Below are 20,684 nucleotides of genomic sequence, written 5' to 3'. Positions count from 1 at the left end.
TTCATAGCATCTTTTGTCAGAGCCTCCCTCCACTCCACTCCTCCGGTTAGCAACAGAGGATCCCTGTTAGTCACCAAGCCTAAGGCAAGACAAAGAATAACCCTGATGATATCATCAAATTCGTGTTAATATGAACCCATGTGTCCATTTTGAGCCTTGATGACCAAGGCAGCAAACTTTTCTGATCAAAAACAGTCAAAATTTAGCCTTTCAGAATCAAAACATTAGCTGTAAGAGACTAAATGCACATGCTTTTTACAATGACTATTAATGTGTGGTCTCAAAATTAGCAACATTTGACAAATATTTACTGATGTTGCACCTTGCCACCATGCTGAGCAATACACACCATTTAAGGTGTCTGTTCTGCTGCAAGCACACGGTCATGGGTGACTGATAATTGCACAATTGTTCACACTTGAGTCGCCACAACACTTCAGGGTTGGGTTTGCATAACAGACGTCAAATCAGGGATTCAAGTGATTAGCTTGGCCTTTATGCAGTTATCATGATGTTGATACACAGTGTGGTCTGACTCACTGGATGTAGACTGTTCTGTATAGACCTTTTCAAACTTGACAACATTAATATTCTAAATGACCCCCTTTTGTATTTCCTGTTGCCATATTTGTTAATGCAGCAGCTGACAGGAAGTAAAGTTGGACCAAAGCTGTTGCCCTAGCAACAGAATGCCAATGAAAAGGTCTATAAGCCTGCCATTGGTGCTGTGTATTTCACAGGGTATTTTCCTCCCCTTCCGCTATCTGCGCTAGCTTTATTTTGCAAGGGACCACCGCTGGAGCCTGTGCTTAGCGCCGCCCAAGACGATTGCGAATGGTTTAAAGAAATACAAACAATCCAGAGCGTTTTGACCCCCTTATACCAGAGTGATAATGGGTGCAGACAGACCTTTCATTAGCGCTGACACAGCGCTGTGTGGTCTGGCTGTGCGAGACCACACAAAGCGTGATATTCAAACGCCGGAGTCTGTTAGTAAGTAAAACAGACATTTTCCTGCGTCGCTGTCTTCAGTTAGCTTAATGATGGTGTAATTAGCTCAGTGCCCTTTTCAAACAAGGAAACATCCACAGGCTGGGGAAACACACATTATACCAACAGAGTATCTAATAAAGGGTAGCGAGGCCACCTTTGTCCTTTCAGAACATTTGCAGTTGGCTTTGGATTGCTTTCAGGCAGGTGCTGACCTGCGTGTAGTGGGATAGCCTCCGTGTCACTCATGCAAGAAGGAAGTGGAAAATCCAAACTTCCCATATAGGTTAAATGATCATATGGTCTGGTGATAGCTGGGAAAACATGCATTTTTTATGTTGTTGCACTTCACAAAGCTAGTTAATCATTCGACTGACTGATTATCCAGAAAATCAATCTCAATTTCTATAATTTAACATTCATGTCATTTATCAAGTCAGAATTATTATGTGAGGGTTTTCTGATTGATTAGCGTTATATGATTGTAAATCTAAGTTGTTTTTTCTCTTTTGTTCAGACTGACTAGGCAATTTGAAGACCTGTCTTTATGCTCTGCTAGCTTGTCATTGTTTTTTGTCATATTTATTAAAATCAGATCACTTCATAACAAAAAGAATCATTACTTGCATCCAGTGCAGCTTGCTGGGCTATGTTTATCATATGTTTTCATACAATTCCAGAGTATTCCCCTTGCAATATTAAATATTGAATAATTTTACGACCACTAAATCTCAAATTCAAGCTATTAGACTTCTCTGGAACTCAGTCAGCCGCCTCGTTTTGCTTTAACAACGTTTGTGGAAGTAATGATATTCGGACTGCTTCCAAAGCTAACACATACTGCGTTCTGGCTTTAAATATTACATGACTTCGCCTCTGTTAATGTGTTGGCACTTGCGATGGTTAATTCAAAGTTTAGGTCGGTAATTATGTAGTGCTGCTGTTACAGCATGTCTTCCAACCATGCACATTTCAAATGGTGGGAAAAGTGAGTGATAATGGCTCATACATGGGAACTGAAAGGATGGATGAGGCAGCAGGGGGGCCTTGTGAGGCTGATGCATTCAGTGCATGTCACAAAAGCCTATGTGATGCATTGCATAATACATATTGTATGTCATTCTGTTGAAAACAAATCACCAATGATTCATGACTGCTTAATCATTTAAGGAATTTATCAAAGGAAAAATGCAAAAAATTGCTGGATAGAGCTTCTCGAATGTGACGGTTTGATGATTTTCTTCTGTTTACATTATTGAAAATGGACTCTGGAACTTTGTGAAGGACATTATTATTAATTTGACATGGTATGGACTAAGTAATCAATTATCTGAAAAAATAATGGACAGAATCAGAATCAGAAATACTTTATTGATCCCAGGGGAAGAATTGGGGCTCAGATTAAGTGATGATGAATATAATAATTTGTTGTTGCCCTATACATATAGTCCACATGGTTAAAGAATAACTGCTACAACTATCCCCAGGCCCCAATTAAAGACATAATATCATGAAAACATCTCGCTAAGCACAGTGTTTCTGATCATACATGTAAATAACATGTATTTATTCACGTTGCCTGCATCAATGTCAGATCCCATGATGATTCTGTGAACTATTCAGCTATATGGGAAAAACAAAAAACACATCATCCACTGCATGTTAACACACTGCATGCTGCTGAATCACATGACACTTGCCATGTTTACCCTAAATATTTGCACACACACCAGCGAGGTGATCACCTTGCAACAAAAAAAAAAATGCAATGCTGAAGATTGGCAGCCACATACAGCTCAGCAGAAGCCAATCAATGCAACATTAACAGGGACAGCTAAGCATCTGGCACTTGGCTCATGCATCTCTTTCTACACGACTGTCAAAGCATTCAGATGACTGAGGCTTTTCAACTCAAAGACTGCCTTTATGTTATGTCTCTATAGACAGAGATGGAGATCTGGTGGTGCAGATAGAGAGGGACAAAGCTCCTACTTGTATAGAGAGAGGCTGCAGTCAGAGTCAGAGTGGACTCCTTGTTTCCTGCAGTGCGCGTAAAATGTCAGTCTGGCTACACTGGTGCATCGGATAGCCTCCAACTCCCACTCTGTTCTAGCAGCCTGTCTGTCATTCAGAAGTCCACCGAGGCGCTGTGTGCAACAACACCCCACGAGAGAGGAGACTGAGATGCCAAATGCACTCATTATAGTCAGAACATGGAGTGCGCGCTCCTTCTTGCTTCTTCTTTTTCACCTCGCCTCTTTTCTTTTCTTCCTTTTCTTGCTGCTTTAATGCGTAATAACGCCACGGGGGCGCATATTGCATGAATGCAGACACAGTCCAAATAAAAAACTCACCACTTACGAGCACGCGCACACGCACCATTCATTTGCACAGCTCATTTGTCAACCACAACACCACAGTATGTATAGGTGTGCCCGCGCCTCTGTCACGCGCGCAGGTGCAAAAAAAAATGGTACAAAACTTGAACACACAGATTACAGCAGCTCTTAAACTTATTTTCTCCATCTTCTTACCTGTCCGCGTGACACCTGTCCTCGAGCACACAGGATTAACAGCTGATTAAAGGTGAAAAAGATGCACGAGTTTGTTCCTCATGTTTCTCTCTCTATTCCTCTCCTCCGTGTCTCCTTCAGTTGCAAAGTAATGCTGCCATCCTCTCCAGGGCAGAGCTCGACTGTTCAGCTTGCAGAGAGCCGATACTCTCCCTCTCTCCCAGTGTGTGCATGTGTGTGTGTGTGTGTGTGTGAGCCGAGCCGGTGTGTGCATGTGTGCGCATCTCTCCTCCAGAAGCATCCTCCAATCCTGCCCGGCTACTGCGGCGGATCAGGCCGAGGAAGGCGCCCGATTGGTCGGTTCTCAGATCAATCCACGGCTCTCAGGCTCGGACCAGCCTCCTCCTCACACACTGCCTCTCTCTCTCTCTCTCTCTCTCTCCATTATCTCTCCCTCTCTCCCTGCTCTGCTCCTCTATTCCTCTGTTAACACGTGCTTATATAAGATAGTGATCAGGAAGCGATACGTTATCCCTATCTCATTTTCTTACACACACACACACACACAGTGCTCCAGACGCAGCCTATACCTTCCCTGACTGTCCCAGTGGGATAGAGCTTCAGCTGTGAAGAAAACTGTGCATATATAGCCGGCTCAAACTCACATTGACGCTGCAGACTCAGTAGTTGCACTGATTTCTCTCATTTTAAAACAATAAATAATCATTTTAAACTCTTTCAGGACTGTTTTGGATTCAAGATTCATGATGTCATGTCAGTCTCTTGGACCCCCCACGGGTCACAGGTCAACATCTCGGATGTGAATAACATAACAACTATTTGGTGAACTCTTTACAGCGTTGCATGGATCTCCATAACATCATACAAGGAGGGGATATAACCAAGTGTGATTTTGCTCAAAAGGACCTGGTATATGATAGTATGCTGACTGACAGAGAGGTACACCAATTACAGTTTTTCTCAATTGTTTACACACAAATACTGGTACTTGACACACAATGACCACAACATGTAACTCATGCACCAACCCCCTGAACCAATTCTGCTAAACTACAAGCACAATTCCTGCTTTACACTCAAATTGCAGTTCTAAAACACACTTTTTTCAAAACACTACACACAATTCTCTGCATTTGGCACAATTTTCATGAAGAAAATCTCGTTTTCACAAGGAACACACTGTCATTCAAAATTCTAAAATCAATTGCCCTACTATGCACACTGACTCATCACATGGGCAAACACCTGTCACACAGTGTTACAATTAGCAATCAGAGCTTTAGCATAAAAGGGCAAACATTGCTTGTGATGTGGATGAGGTGCTGTGGCCAGACCGAAACAGAAGAGAGGATGCAGCATCGTTTTTTTTACTGTAACTGTATACAGTAAATTCCTCTGTTGTTTTGTATGTAGACCACTGTATGTGCAACTTTGTGTTGGTTGGGATATACACTGTGTACATTGTTTTTGTGGGGAAAATAAAATATATTTGTTACCGTGTATTTGTGTGTTCTGAGTATAAAAACAATATTCTAAAGTATTTTACAACACACTTATGTGTGTACTGTCTGTAGTAAGTGTAACACTGAACAAAAAAAAGGCCTAAGTCATCATGATGAATGGAGAAGAAGTGTTTTCCATTCATCATAGTGTTTTACATTGAGCACATCAGTGTTCAACTGGTTCTTATAAATGTCTATTCATATGATGGTTTGTGTGTGTCATTTGAAAACAAAATACCATTTTGAGAAGAAATAACATTGATTTGAATGTAAAGTTTCATTTTGCAGGAGAATTGAGGGGTTTTGCCCATTGTGTGTGTGTTTTTTGATTTGTGTGTAGAGTTCTGAGAGTATGAGGCATGCTTTCAGAAAATGTGTGTAAACAATCGAGAAAAACTGTAATACATGTGCAAGCCTTACTCAAGGAATGCTTGCTCTCATTTTAAAACAAGAAATAATCATTTAAAACTTTTTAAGGACTGTTTTCAATCAAAGAAAGAGTTGGATTCAAGAGTCATGATGTCATGTCAACCTCTTGGACCTCCCACAGGACACAGGTCAACGTCTACAACGTGAATAACATAACTATTTAGTGAAGTCTGATCTCCATAACAACACACAAGGAGGGGATAAAACCAAGTGTGATTTTGCCCATAAGGACCTGGCATATGATTGTATGTTGACTGACGGAGAGGTGCACCAATCAATTCTATTCAATAATAGAGCTTCAGCAGTGAATAAAAGTGTGCATATATAGCCAGCTCAAACTCACACTGATGCTGCAGACTCAGTAGTTGCACTGATTTCTATCATTTTGAAACAATAAATAATAATTTTAAACTCTTTCAGGACTGTTTTGGATTCAAGATAGCAAGAGAGCATCTCCACTCACAACAGCTTCTTCCCAGCTACAATAAGACTGGTGGCAAAGGACGTTAAAGAAGGACACACATACCCTTATTGACACGCAGTACACCTGAACTGAATGGACTGTAATGCTGTGCAATATGCTGCCTTCCACTGTGTAAAAGTCTGAAATATATTAATTATTTCTTTTTTTTAAATATTTTTATGAGAGCTACAAGTTCTTTTAACATGGTCATAGAGCATATATACTGTATATTTGTATTCTGGGGGTATCGTTCCTATGCAGAGGGTAGTTTAGTTTATTTATTGACTACACTGAGGATGTTTTATATTTTAATAATTTATTTATTTATTGTGTTGAGTTGAATGTGCTGCTTATTTTGTACTGTAATTACCTTGTGCCTTTTCTACCTTTTTTTTCTTTTCTTAAAGCTGACTCGGTGTAAACTGCTCAGAACTCCAATGTACTTATAGGTGCAAATGGCAAATAAAACTCTTGAATCTTGAATCTTGAAGATTCATGATGTCATGTCAGTCTCTTCGACTCCCCATGGGTCACAGGTCAACATCTAGGATGTGAATAACATAACTATTTAGTGAACTCTTTACAGCATTGCATGGATCTCCATAACAACATACAAGGAGGGGATATAACCAAGTGTGATTTTGCTCATAGGACCTGGCATATCTTGACTGATGGAGAGGTTACACCAATTAATTCATGTGCAAGCCTTACTCAAGGAGAGGGACCGCTGGCACTAATAGGGTTAAAGATATAGTGCAGGTGTTGCACACATGTGGGAGTACAGAGTTAAATAATAAGCATGGGGAAGACCTCAACTTTTTATGAGGGGGAAGGATGTTATTTTTCAGTATTTCTTTTTAAAAGAAAAGGTCCCGATTACAAAAATAATGAAGAATGTGTGTGGAAAAAAATAATTGGGCCAAGACAATTCCCCCAAACCATGTTTTTTTTGTATCGCTCCAAATCTGCACCTTTGAGGTTGAGGCAGTGACATCCACGTTTTTTTTTAGTTGGAAATCTGTGATTCTATTTGAAAAGCTTTAAACATGAAATAGTCTCCAATATTTTTTTCTAAAAACATGGAGTGTCTTTTAGGTTATCTGGTTGATTTTGCAATCATGAAGTGTTGAGACTTACTTTCATCCCCCAGAATCTTAATAGCGCCATCAGCGGGGCACGGCTACCAATTACTCCAGTGGGTTCAGAAGAGTTAGGAGAGCGAGGTCAACATTGAAAGCAGTGGAAAGAAAATAGTCTGAAGATTCATAAAGTTTAATTTGCTCGTCTGGCCCTTGCCTAAGAAGAAGAAAATGTGTAGCTGTTTAATTTTGCATAGTGTTTTGGGATTTTTGAGAGGCTTAGACAATCGTCATTATCAGAAATGATTTGTGCACAACAAGCTCTTTATCAGGTCAACCTCATAAAGACACAGAATATACTGTAGGGATGCTAGTGGAGCACATGCATTGATTAATCTGTTTCAATTGGATGGTAATGAGTTTCTCTTTTGTCTAATAATGTAAGCTTTTTATGAAAAATCATGAAACATTTAAACCAAAATAAGTAGAGAAACTAATGAGCTTTGCATAGATAATAACATTTACCTCAACTGTCCTGTTGTCGTGGAACATCAGTCTCCTTGCAACCACTTATCCCATTAAATTAACACCTCTGCCAACAATACAGCTTCTGGTTCCAGACAACAGGGTGCATCAGTAGTCGGCTGTTTCTTTTGAGTTGTATAAGTAATGCACTGAGGCGTTCAATAACGAATGACATTTTGTTTTGAACCATGTTTCGAAAATACTTTGCACTGCTCTGTGAAGTCCAAAGCTGTATCTGCAGCCATGTGTGCATCTTTAAAAACACTTTCCTTCTCAAGTGTGTACACATCTGGTGTCACTGAGTGTGTCACAGGGTCGGTTCCCCTGGGGCTTTTTCAATGATGTTCTGTGTCTGGCCATAATCTGACCGGGGACCTGTGAATGCACGGACTCAAAATCGTAGCATGGACAAGCAATACCACAGAGTGCCCAAACCTTGTTTTTACAGATGTTCTTCTGCAGGCAAAAACATAAAGGCGTGATCCACAATAACATGTTTGTCTCACAAAGTTCTCTAAAAAACTCTATACTTTTTCACTCGTACTGCACGCCCACATACAACTGCCCCCCGATATTCATGCACAATATTCAGCACCTGAATATTATCACTTGCCTCTATAATTATGTGCAGTACACCATTAAATACCAACACATCCTGTACCTGAACGACAGAATAGGTTGTTTGACAAAGACTCCCAAATCAACACATCTGACCGTTGGAGAGTACCAGTGACAGACACACGTTGTGAAACAATTTTTACTTTTAAACACATGGTTAGTGCTGTGAATCAAAACAAGACTACATGGTTAGGTTTAGGCAGCAAGACTACACGATGAAGTTTAGGAAAAGTTCATGATTTGGGTTAAAATAAGTATGTTTGTTATGTAACTTAGGTCACTTACGTAAGTTAAATACTTTACATAAGTGACGTAAGTTAACGTTATGTATGTATACAGAAGTTAAAATAAGTCATGTTTCACACGGGTCACGAACAGTGGTCTCCTGGGTCAATGTGTTCTCATACAACGGTTCGTATGAAATCTTACTTAAAGTTATTCATCATTTTTTTGTGCATTTTCCCATGAATGTCCAGCGTCAACTTCCATCTTCACAGGAAACAACTTTGTAAGGTTTAGGAAGGAAAACTACTCAGTTAGGTTTAGGAAAGTTTGTAGTTAAGCCATACCAGAACTGGTTACGCAACACTGAAACTGAAGTAACTTAAGTACAGAAGTTACGTGACAAAATCTATTTATCTAGGTTAAGGAAAATATATTTTTTTGGGGGGGAAGGACGGTCTGTTAAATACAGATGTCAGTCAATGAAGATTATTATGCAATTATACGATGCTTATGAAAAATATTTGTTGGCCGGTGTCCAGTAAAATTGTATAACCGGAGACCTCAAAGTGCATTGAACAGCATATATAAACAGTACTTCTTTAACGTTACATGTTAACTCCAACGGTGAAACAGATACCATCATTTAAACAAATCAAAACAGGAGATGATGTTTAGATGACATGGTGGAATAATGATGGCACCATGAGCAATAACGCACATCTAATGATATCAGTGTCACATTATGTCCAGGATGGATGACTTCATGACACCAACTTAACAATTCATTAACCACTTTTTGGAATAATTACAAAATTGAATACAACTAAAGTAACCTCTTGATGCACCTAAATCCTACAGTGTCCATATCAAACTGAGATATGTCCCACTTAACCAGTCTTCCACAAAACATTACTTTTTAAACACATTCATCAGCAGTGACGTTTTTTGGTTTCAAAATACAATCCCCTCCTTCAACCAGCACTTCTGAGGTTGGCTGCACCGCGATTCCTGATTTAAAAGGACAATTACACCGTTTTGTACTCATTTTTTTCAGCAGGACGCTCTTATTCTTTGACTTTCACTCTCTCTATTTGTTCCCTGTCAATCACTTAGTCAGTCTGTCAGTCAGTCATTCTCTTTCAACCTCTCCTCCTCCTCCCTCTCTTCCACACACACACATTAATTTCGCTCAGGTACCCTTGGGCCGGCTGTTGAGTCTGCCCATGAATTCAGCCGTGCTTTTGCTCTCTCTGGATCCAAAGGGAAACTTAATGAATAATGAACAGAGCAGTGAAAGGGGCGGATGGGGGTGTAGGATGAGGAGATGGACAGAGAGAGAGAGAGCGAGAGAGAGAGAGAGAGAGAGAGAGAGAGAGAGAGAGAGAGAGAGAGGTCCTTCAGGACCAGGACACGATGGAGAGATGGAGGGAGGGCAACTTGTTAGTGTTCACCCATCAATTAGGCCGCAGAGGAGACATGAAGAGAATGGAGGGTGATGCGTCATGGAGGAGATGAGGAGGAGGAGGAGGGGGGTGAAGGTCTATAAACTAAAGAGTGTGCTTGCTGAGGAGACAGATTAGGCATCAGAGACGAGGAGGCGAGCAGCGGGATGAGAGGTAGAAGGAAGTGGACATGGAGAGGCAGGGGTCTCGGAGACGTCACATGCTCCTCAGCACACTGCCTCCAGCTTCATCTATCATCCAGGCCTAGTTCTTCCTGCCAATACAACTGTGTCTCTGGTCCCCATCCAGAGCTGGCAAACGTCTTCAAACACGCTCTAAAGTGGATGTGCTCAGTGTATTCAAAAAAAAAAAAAAGTAATGACTCTCCTTGAAACTGCAGATAGGTATTTCCATTCTCAGCACTAACAGAGAAAAAGAATCACACTTCCTGATATTCAGAGTCGACATTACTGCCAAATGTCACGGTGTGACTGGTGAGTAGTGGCATGTTCTGTTCAGGGTTTGTGTCACATCTCAGACCAACAATCAATCATGACCATAACCTTTCTCAAACCATAATCAAGCGTGTGTGTTGACTAACCTTAGCACTACCTTAGCCAAACTGCCACCACGTTCTCATCCAAACTCATCAGATACTGACGCTCTGTCAAGGCCGTCTGCGTCTCTTTTTTAGTGGCAGTAAATGCATGCTTATTGTTGTGAATTAAACAAAAAACTCTTGCATAGGTTTAGGCAACAAAACCACTCAGTTATGTTTTGGAAAAAAACAACATTGAGCTTAAAATTACTACGTTTGTACCGTAAACATGCGACTTTACGCTGTGAACACGGGACAGAAACAGCGGTTTCCTGGATGAAAGCCCTGTGTTGTCGGACCCATCCACCCTCCCCTCTCGCCCGCCCTATTGGTCTCTTTCACTCACTTTCTCTGAGCGTCTTCTGTTGCTGTGGATGGGTTTACCTTGTAGTTAATAGAAAGACTGGTGTGTCTCGTACTGCTGCGAAAGGGGCCTTGTGCGGCGGTATCGAACGGCAATGGCCATGACAAAGAGCCAATATTTTACGCCCTGGGAATGAGAACGGGCTGAAACTGTCATGTGCCAATATTGTAGGAATAATTAAACATATTCTAAACATTTAATTTAATACGGGACTGAAGAACTGTTCATTATCAACGTTAATTGTGTTGGGGGGGGGAAACATATGGCTAGCTTGACATTGCATGAGCTAAATAATCTTTCACTTTTTTCAGATTTTGTCAGGGTCTGATCATCATGTCAGAATATGAGTTTTCATACCAGTGCAAGCTTTCAGACACATCAGAAAATACAATAAAATCTTTGACTGGATGAGTACGGTTCGGGTGTGTCTCTGGTTAACTGTATCCTCTCTGTCTGAGAAATCCCAATCGGTATTCTGCCAGCCGCTGCACGTTCAAGAGCTTTGATTGGTTCTCGTATCTGAACATTTCTTGCCTGTGGTTACCAGCGCACAAGTGAGGCATATTGACTGTTTATTTCAAAAGAGACATATCCAAGTGCCTAGAACCTCCCGTTAAGGTGCGAGGCCGCAGCTCCTTCCTTATTCCGTTTAATGCTGCAGTCCATCAAAGAATGCTTACCAGACTCTGGACATCATCCAGAAACAATGCATTAGACCGACTATGAAGATGTATGTGTCACAGCGGAGACATCCCATACAGGTAGATGACAGAACCTTGCACTAATAGCTGACATCCTTTGTGTGTCACACTCAACTTCCTGTCAACCACCCGACACTATTCACCTTACGAACCTCCACGTTCTTCAGTGTCTTTATTAGCTAAAACAGCATTTCACTTCACTCAGGGTTTGATGCTGTATGAATTTATGAATAGTAGTAAAAATACTAGTAAACAGGCTATAAACCTGTATGACGCTAAGTGCATAGACTTCACTGATGGTTTATTAATGAGGACCAGGAGAGCCTTCTTGCACATACAGTATATGAGTGTGAAACTCTGTAAACACAAATGCCTCTCTAACAACAAGCCGCACAGTGCTTTAAGGGTTACTCAGGTATCGATCCAAAGGGCCATTTCTCTGCATGATGTCTATTTCCTTGACGCGTTTTTAATGACAGGTCAGTGAATCATTTTGCCGGGGGGGCTAATTGCTGAGGAAGCTTTAACGATACACCGAGATTACAATGTGTTCCCTGGACACGTTTGCAAGCGTTTTTAACTTGCGAGGACATTTCTGCGGTTTACAGAACAGCCAATGTGTGGGCTTTGGTTTTGTTTTTTTATAAATGGTGCAAGCTGGTTCTGCGGACCCTCCATATATAAGAGATATTTGGTCAATTAATCACAGCTAAGCAGAACTGAGGGATTACGCACTTGAGTGAATCTCATTTCAAGCTGCTGGTTCGGGTGGGTGTGTGCACGGGAAGCGCCGTGGACACAGACAAATGGCGGAGGCAGCGGGCTCTGCTGGAGCTGGGAGACACATATCAGCAGGGTAGGACTGGGAATTTGTTTGCCTCCCGCAACACATCTAATTTATATGTGGTTGACGAGCATCAAGGTTGAGCCGCACCCCGCCATTAAAAATCCATATACTACTCTCCCCCCAGTGCAGAATTCTGCGAGTACAGTTACCCATGAGCACTTACCCAGCCAAAACAAATTGCTGCTCAGGAATCAAACAAATAGTTGTTTTTGCTGCCGACTCTGAAAACATATTGTATCCTCGTTAGAATGCACAATAGGTCTTGCTGAAGAATATGCAACCTCTCAAAGGGAGGTAGTCTCTCTAATGCACGATGATGCAGTAGTTACAGATATGAACACTGAGGATTTCTACTGTTAACATTCTAGGAAATTTGCTGCGAGTGGGTAGATGATTTACAAGAGAACGCATACTGGAGATATAGTTTTGAATATTAGACTTCATATTTCAGCATTTACTGTCTTTAAAACACAACGGGTTTCATATTCCCAAACCATATTATATACTCATTAATTATGAATTCTCAAGATCTGATTTACAATACAAACACAGGCACTGCCTGGTGGGAAGGAGGGGGAGAATGTCAAGAGTCAATCTGTTTTACACAGGGGGGAGTTTATATGCAGCTTATTTGCATCCAGCTCATATTAAAAATAGAAAGAGTGGAACTGTTAGAGTATCTGGAAGTAGCTGCAAATCCTATCTGACACTAAATAAAAGCTGTGTAATTGGAAATATGACAACTGGAACAACTGACCAAAAAAAAGAAATCAATGCTATGACAGAACAAAGTCATTGACTTTCAAATCCATGCGTCTTTGCACTCATGTATCGAGAGGCACCATGTGGCTCGGCTCCGTTGCTCTGAGTGATGACTAAACACAGGAAACGGTGTGAGTAGGGAGAGGCTGTCAAGAGTTATAACTCCTAATGGGCACTATGACTGAACGTTGGAGCTGCTGCTAATGAAAACAAGAAGTACCATTATAGAAGTGGGTCAAGACATTTAATTCCTTATCTAAGTATGGAAAACTCTCAGACTAGAAAAGTGCACTCGGCGGAGAGCAGATCGCCGCCAGGTGCGTCTGCAATGACCACTGCTGTAATGTTTGATTGAATGAATACAAACCACAATTACCCATCAATCTTGACTGTTTTTCACTTGCACGTCTCGCATAACGGATACACTCTCATCTTAATCTACGCAGCTGTCTGCATGGCTCTGTGCAGCTAAACTGCAGTTCACAATGTAACACTTCACGGAGACTGTTTTAACGCTTCCTCTGAAGAGCAACTGTCAGTCCTGCTCATGTTTAGTTCTGTTAGCTTTTAGCTCTGTTAGCCAAACACACCGTAGGACTCCCACAAGCTGCAACATCTTCACAAGCTCTCCTCCTAACGACATAAGAAGACATGCTCCATTAGAGACCTTTCAGACTTGACATAAACATTCTAAATGGGCACCTTTGTATTTCCTGTTGCAATGTTTGTTAATGCAGTAGCTGACAGGAAGTAACATTGGACCAAAGCTGTTGCCCTAGCAGCAGAATGGCACTGAAAAGGTCTATAGTGAGTGCTCGGTTCAGTTTGTCTCTTTGGCTAAGCAATAGTTAGACATACATACATCCATCCATACATACATGCACACACACATACATGCAATTGTCTTACCTAGGCATGCAAATCAGGAGAGGAACAATTCGTAATCCTACCGGCGGTTTAGAGTAATGAGTGGTCAGCAGTCAATGATGGTATAAAACAGTCAATATAATACATTGTCAATAAAATATGTTTTCAGGAATGGTGAATCACTGCAACCATAAGAGGTCCTTGTGCATACAGTCCTAAATGAGCACAACAAATATTAGGCTGATGGGTCTAGCAGTATGCAAGATTAGCCGTGGACAGACAGACACAGGGATCAACACAGATACATACTCTCCTGGCGGAGATAATAAACTGCTGATTGGTTTAAAGTAGGGCTGCAACCAATGATGTCTTTTCATTGTTGAATGTGTTGATTTATCATAAAATAAAATAAAATAAAAATAGTGAAAAAAATGCAACCACTTCTCCTTAAAGATATGTTTATATACAATTAATTTGCAACAACATATATGTTTTGAAAAAAAACCTGAATGCCACACGGATTCAGATTCTTATCAACATAATGAGGAAACTTTTTTAATTAATGTAGTGTCTGACACAAATTCCTTTACTAAAAGTATCTGCAAAACAATCCCTCACAACATATTTCATTTGTTTTTTCTCTACAATATCTGCTCCTGGCAACTGAAGTATAATCAACGGCGTTGAGGCAACTAAAAAAATCTCTTGGATGAGGTTAGGGGAAGATGGTGATCTTTGTTGAATACTGAAAAGTCGACAAGAAAGGAGATGTTTTTAGTATATATATAACCAAAACCACAGTTTCTCTCTAACCTTAGTGTCAAAGTCCTGTATTTATATGCCCACCATTCGTTCATCACCGCCAACTCCTTACAAACTCTGTCTGGTACAAGAATGTGACACTTTAGAAAGATACATTGCTAGGGAACATGAATGCAGCAATTATGTTTCTCTCAAAATAAAGAGTCAAACAGTCAAAAGCATTCAGTCCCACATCAACAACATTTTAAGGACACAAGGTTGAGAATTTTCCCAGTCTAAGGTGGCACCTTCAAATTGCTTGTTTTGTCTAACCAACAGTCCAATACCCAAGATGTTCAATTTACAAGTATATAAAACTGAAAATCAGCAAATGCTCACATTTGAGAAGCTCGGAGTGGCAAATATTTAGCATGTTTGCATCATAAACAGATTGAATGAATAGTCAATAAAAATAGTGTATGTTAAAGAGACATTGTGCATTTACTAAATTGTTGATTCAAATATATATTTATATGATGCAGTGTGGAAAATGAGACTATTGATGGTTTGCAACGACCTTGAAAACCTCTATAATGCACAATAATGAGTCAGGCTCCAGCGCACTCATTTCCATCATACCTGAAGGCTTAACCGGGCGGTCGAAGGTCTCTCTGTAGGATACCGTCATCCTCACCTCAGAAATATTTTGGCAACCTTGATGAGTGTCTTTGAGCTGTGAAAGAACAGCAGATATTCCTGGCATGCTGTTATTGTCCTTCTTTCCACTGCTTACCTCCTACAGTGGAGTTTCTTCACATCTTATGAAGCTCCAATCAGTGGAGACTTTGTGAAAAATCGACATGTGAAGACGTCAATAATCACTGTAGGGGCTGTAGGAATATGAAAGGAGACTGTATGTTTACATAAGAACTGTACTTACTTTCACAAGTACTATACTAAATACAATTTTGAGTTACTTTATGCTACTTCATACTTTTTCTCAAATATATTGATTTGACAAATATAGCCAAAAGTGTATGGACACCCATGCATTTGTGTGCTTTTGGTCTGGAGCTGATTTTCATGGTTTGGGCTTGGCCCCTTTAAGGAAGAAAAGTCTTAACACTACAGCATACGATGGTATATTAGACGACAGTGTGATTCCAACTTTATGGACCTGGCTTTCCTATAGTGTGGAAGAACCATTCTGTCTTACGCAGAACTTCAACCTCAATGCAATCAAACACGTTTGGGATGAACTAGAACACAGACTGCGAGCCAGACCTTATCGCAGTGGCTGACCTCACTAACTTTTGGCTGAATGGGAGTTAATGCAGCCAGGTTCCCAAAATCGTGTTGAAAGACTTCCCAGAAGAGTGGAGTCTACTGTAGTGGCATGTGAATGCATCATTTTGGGTTGGCACGTTGAAGAATCAAATTAGGGTGTAACATTCTTACTTTGTTTTGGTGTCCATATACGTTTCGCCACGTGGTTATTAGTTTACCCCTTTATCCAAAAGGTATCAGCTCTCACTAATGCCAAAGTAATAATAATATAACATAAAACATAGAATATATTATAACACTCTGAGAGGGGAAAATCTGCACAATCAGTACGTTTGATACAGAGGGATATTTTGCTAATAATACATACACACTTTCACATAAGTGCTTGTACTAAAGCCTTTCTTTTCATTGTAGTACTTCCAAAACTTTTTTTTAGATCCATTTTTATTCTGTCTTCTTGTAATTGCAATTGTGGTGTTTTTCTGTGTCTTACTCCAATTGAAAGGTCACGTTGTTATTTCTGTAACATGGTATCTCAAACCCTTACCCATTGATTTGTTGAAGAAAACGTACTCGTTTCGGTTATAGTTTCTGTCTGACAAGACTGAAATGTAGCTGTGAATGAATTATTTAACATTTCACATGGCGAGGTATACACCATTAGATAGGCACTGTTGTGTGAAGCATGTTTGTGTGACATTGCAGGCGGGAGCGACTTGCTTTTCTTGCAGTCGTGCTTACATGAGAGTGAATAATGGTACATTTGCAGCCAGATGATAAAATGATAACGGTATGTCACAAAGTACACATGTTTTGCAGGTTAATGTTGGAAACTCTCCACCACTGTGTGCTCCCGCCTCTGGCAGCGCCCCGAGGATTTCTGTCCTCCCATGCATAGAGATCTCATTTATAGACCCACAGTAACAATCAGGACTGACTCAAAGAGTTCTGTTTCCCACCGAGACACTCGGCATGTGAAAAAAAAAGTGACACTCGCTTGTCAAAAAATAAATCAAATTCTGGAAAGTTTTAGATGACAGATGGCAATTTATGTGCTTATTTGACAAAATGACCTAAATACACATTTAATACTTTATGGCAAAATAAGCACTTTCAGGTATTTAATTCACTGGATTAGCCTAAAATATATAGCATCTGGTCTTTTAGCTGTAAATGGTAAAGGTCCAGAAAATGTATTGCTATGATATGAATTATATCTGCAACTTCAAGATCATTCTCAATAATTGTTCTCTTCCTAACTGATGCTTTCTCTGAGCTTATACCTTGTTTATTGTCTGTTTTCTGCTTTATTAATGACTTAGTATTGTGTTTGTTATTCTATTAACTGTTACAGTTACTGTTGTAAAAGAGCATCCGTACTCAGCCAACCTACTTTGCATGAATAAAGATTATATAATAAAGAAAAATATTGACATTGCAATGCAAAATTACTGATGAATACAATGTTTTATGTCGCTGATCTATAAATGGCATTATGCTAATTGTGTACAATTTGTATATAGTTTTTTTTCTTTGCAAAAAGACACAGTGGTCCAAAGACAGCAATAAACCAAACAATGTTGATGTTCCCAAAACAATGGGTTTATAAATGACCAAGAATGTAATCAACAATCTCAACTACATCGTGCAGTAAGGTGGTATTAATAGCAGGGCTGCCATCAGTAGATTGTTTGTTATCAAGGCAAATGCACAATGAATAGGGAACTCCTCCTATTATGCTTGGCAAACTTGATTGCTGAACAACTGAGGTTTGATAAGTAACCCTTTTCCTACAAATTATCTGCATAAGACCAAAATCTACTCGCTAACACGGTGATGAGCACGGCTGTGAATTTGTATTGGTATGGCACTTATTCTTAAGGGGCCTCATTATATGTAGAGTAATGAGTCTGAATGGTCATGTAAGGTACCCTAAACCACAGTGTTACAGTGTGACAAGCACATAATATGAGACCATTTTACACAACATAAGCACCCCATTGTGCAAACAGTGCTGCCTCGAAGTGTTCCCATATGTTAGAAATTGGGCCACTTACAGTAAATACCTGACTGTTAATGTTTCAGTTAACCGTCTCAAAAACAAATCCCAATGGTGAGTACCATTTTGTCATAATTACTACAGTCGCTAGAGGTCGCTGTCGTGTTCTTTTATACCTTTATCTACCATGTGAATAGATGATAAAACCTACTAGTGGGTGTAATAGGCCCCTATTGACCCACATCTATGGGGCGTATAGCAACTGATAACGCCTATTTAACAGGAAACTCATATGTTTGAAATAATGAATGATGTATAATAGTTTCTTCTCCAAATAAACATGTATTTTTATTTTGTTATATGAATTGCTGTGCAGTACAACTGACTACTTTCTGCTCATAACAGTTGAGGAGATGGAGGCCATTTAGCGGGATAAAGGGGCTTACAACTCCATCTCAAATATTGTGGGTAGTGTTTTTTTAGGTCAGTCGTCTTCCAAAAACACACAGAACTTATGTGAGCTACTGGAGGACGGTTGACACGGTGCTGTAGTTATTTGATGATGGAATTGGACAAACTTGCTGTTTGTACAAAGCCAGTCACTTTTTCCTGAGAAGTCACAGCCCCAGCAAACAGCACAAAAACCCCATTTGGCCTTTGCAATGATCCACTCCACTCCAATTAATCCTTTTGTGGAGTAAGTAAGACAGTGTATAGATATTTTTGTCCTTGCTGACAGCTCCAAATAAAAAAAGAAAATGGCTCCCTAAATTTAAATACAATTAATAATAGTGTGTTTGTTTGTTATTGTCATTCCATGGCTGCTGGTGACTCACTTTGCCCTTTGAATCATTGATGTGATCAATACTGGGTCCGAGCACTGCAGCTGTGGATGAAATCCAAGTCGGAACTTTAATATCAGGACAGGCACCGAGACCACAAGGCATTGAATCATCCATAATAATAGCTGGATGAGAGACTGCATGGCGGATGATGGTCAACATGTGATGCATTAGGAAGGATGCAGCAGAATAAGTTATGGCTGGGAACATGGATTCATTTCATCTTTTTCGGTTCAACAACCTTGTGGTGCCGCCAATAATAGTGGATATCTATGACTAAGTGACTCCACGTTGTTGAAACGCACATGCACGAGAGGTGACTCCAAACATGCATTATTGTTTGTGTATAAAAAGCTGTGTAATAACTCATTTATTGCTTAACCTGATGCTGCACCTCTATAACAAATAGGAGAACTGGGTTAGTGCTAGCCAATGAGGGTGGAAAAGAACATTTATGACTAAATACGCATAAAAAAAACGCTTCCTCAAGAGGATTGTGTGTGAGGACTGAAATCAGACATGAACTCAAGAGAGATGAAGGTCACAGATTTACAGAATGAAAATTACTTTTACAGAGTTTCTGCCAAGGTTGCACAATGAAATAGGAAGATGGAGCTATACATCATCAGAACTACGCCTTTATGAGTGCGGTGCTGGTACACAGCATGAACAACATGTACTATAACGTCAGATGATGTGAACTCAGATGATCTACCGGCACAGACAGGAAAATCTTACTTATCTGGCAAACTTGCCTGAAGTATGTAAGAGAGTGATGATGTTATTTATGACAGAATTGTACGTACAGTATATGGGCTATTGCTTGGATCCAATTTTTTTGATCACTTAATGGTATTTCAGTGAGGACAGTCAAGACACACCTACATTTTAACCACGTAATGTAAAAATAAGCAATTTAGTTTGGCGGTGGCTTCGTTCATGTGATGTTCTGGAACAAATCTGAGCAAGACTGAATCAATTTCAATCAAGAGAGACTGCATTTACAGTGAACAGATAATATTATTACATGGTGCACAATGAAGTTAGAATTGTGGAGAGTCTTGTCTTGATGTGATGAAGACTAGAGGTGAATGGGGTGGAGGAGGGTCATGGCCATTTGTACTTAAACAACAACAGACGGCAGAAAGGAGAACAGTTTTAATTTAAAATTTGACGGCAACGATATGATTGGCTTTGGGAGATTGTGGCAAAATCTGGTTGGTTTAACTTAGAGTGAACCCCCAAAGTGCAGGACGGAGTAGAAACCTCAGAGCGAGAGACCGTCAGATTTGTGTATGGATGAGAGTGTGAAAAGAGTCTTCTGACTGAACTTCCGCTATAATTGTCAATCGATTAAAATAGGTAATCATGATTAATTGCAAATTAATCATAATTTTTCTGTTAAAAATGTACCTTAAAGGGAGATTTGTCAAGTATGAAGGACTCTTATCAACATGGGAGTGGACAAATATGCTTGCTATATGCAAATGTATGTATATATTTATTATTGGAATTCATTTAACAACACAAAACAATGACAAATATTGTCCAGAAATACTCGCAGGTACTGCATTTAACGTAAAACATATGCTCAAATTACAACATGGTAAACTGCAGCCCAACAGGTAACAACAGCCGTCAGTGTGCTGACTTGACTATTACTTGCATTAGCAGGTTATTATTGTGTTAACTTTGACAGCCCTAATTTGGAACATTTTGAGAGTATAGCAAAAACGCAATTTGGTTGGAGTATAGCATACAGTAATACAACTTGTAATACATTTTTTCTAGGACCTATCTCTTTTTAACAGACACTTTCTGTAATTAGAGACTGCAGGTGTGAAAAACTGGCGCTGACATTTTCAGTAA

At 40.0% G+C, this 20,684-nt stretch overlaps 1 protein-coding gene across 1 annotated transcript in view; it reads right to left on the bottom strand.

Annotated features, from left to right (window-relative positions):
• LOC119480787 (cadherin-18) overlaps positions 1-3,884 on the bottom strand; it is a 91,722-nt gene extending 87,838 nt beyond the window's left edge. The window contains exon 1 of the mRNA XM_037757351.1: positions 3,525-3,884. The gene's annotated coding sequence lies outside the window, so the exon portion shown is untranslated. The remainder of the gene's footprint in view (positions 1-3,524) is intronic.
• Positions 3,885-20,684: the final 16,800 nt, after the last annotated feature.

Source organism: Sebastes umbrosus, chromosome 21 (assembly GCF_015220745.1).
Source record: "Sebastes umbrosus isolate fSebUmb1 chromosome 21, fSebUmb1.pri, whole genome shotgun sequence".
In the NCBI taxonomy this organism is placed as follows: domain Eukaryota; kingdom Metazoa; phylum Chordata; class Actinopteri; order Perciformes; family Sebastidae; genus Sebastes; species Sebastes umbrosus.
This window is presented reverse-complemented; position numbering and strand designations above follow the sequence as displayed.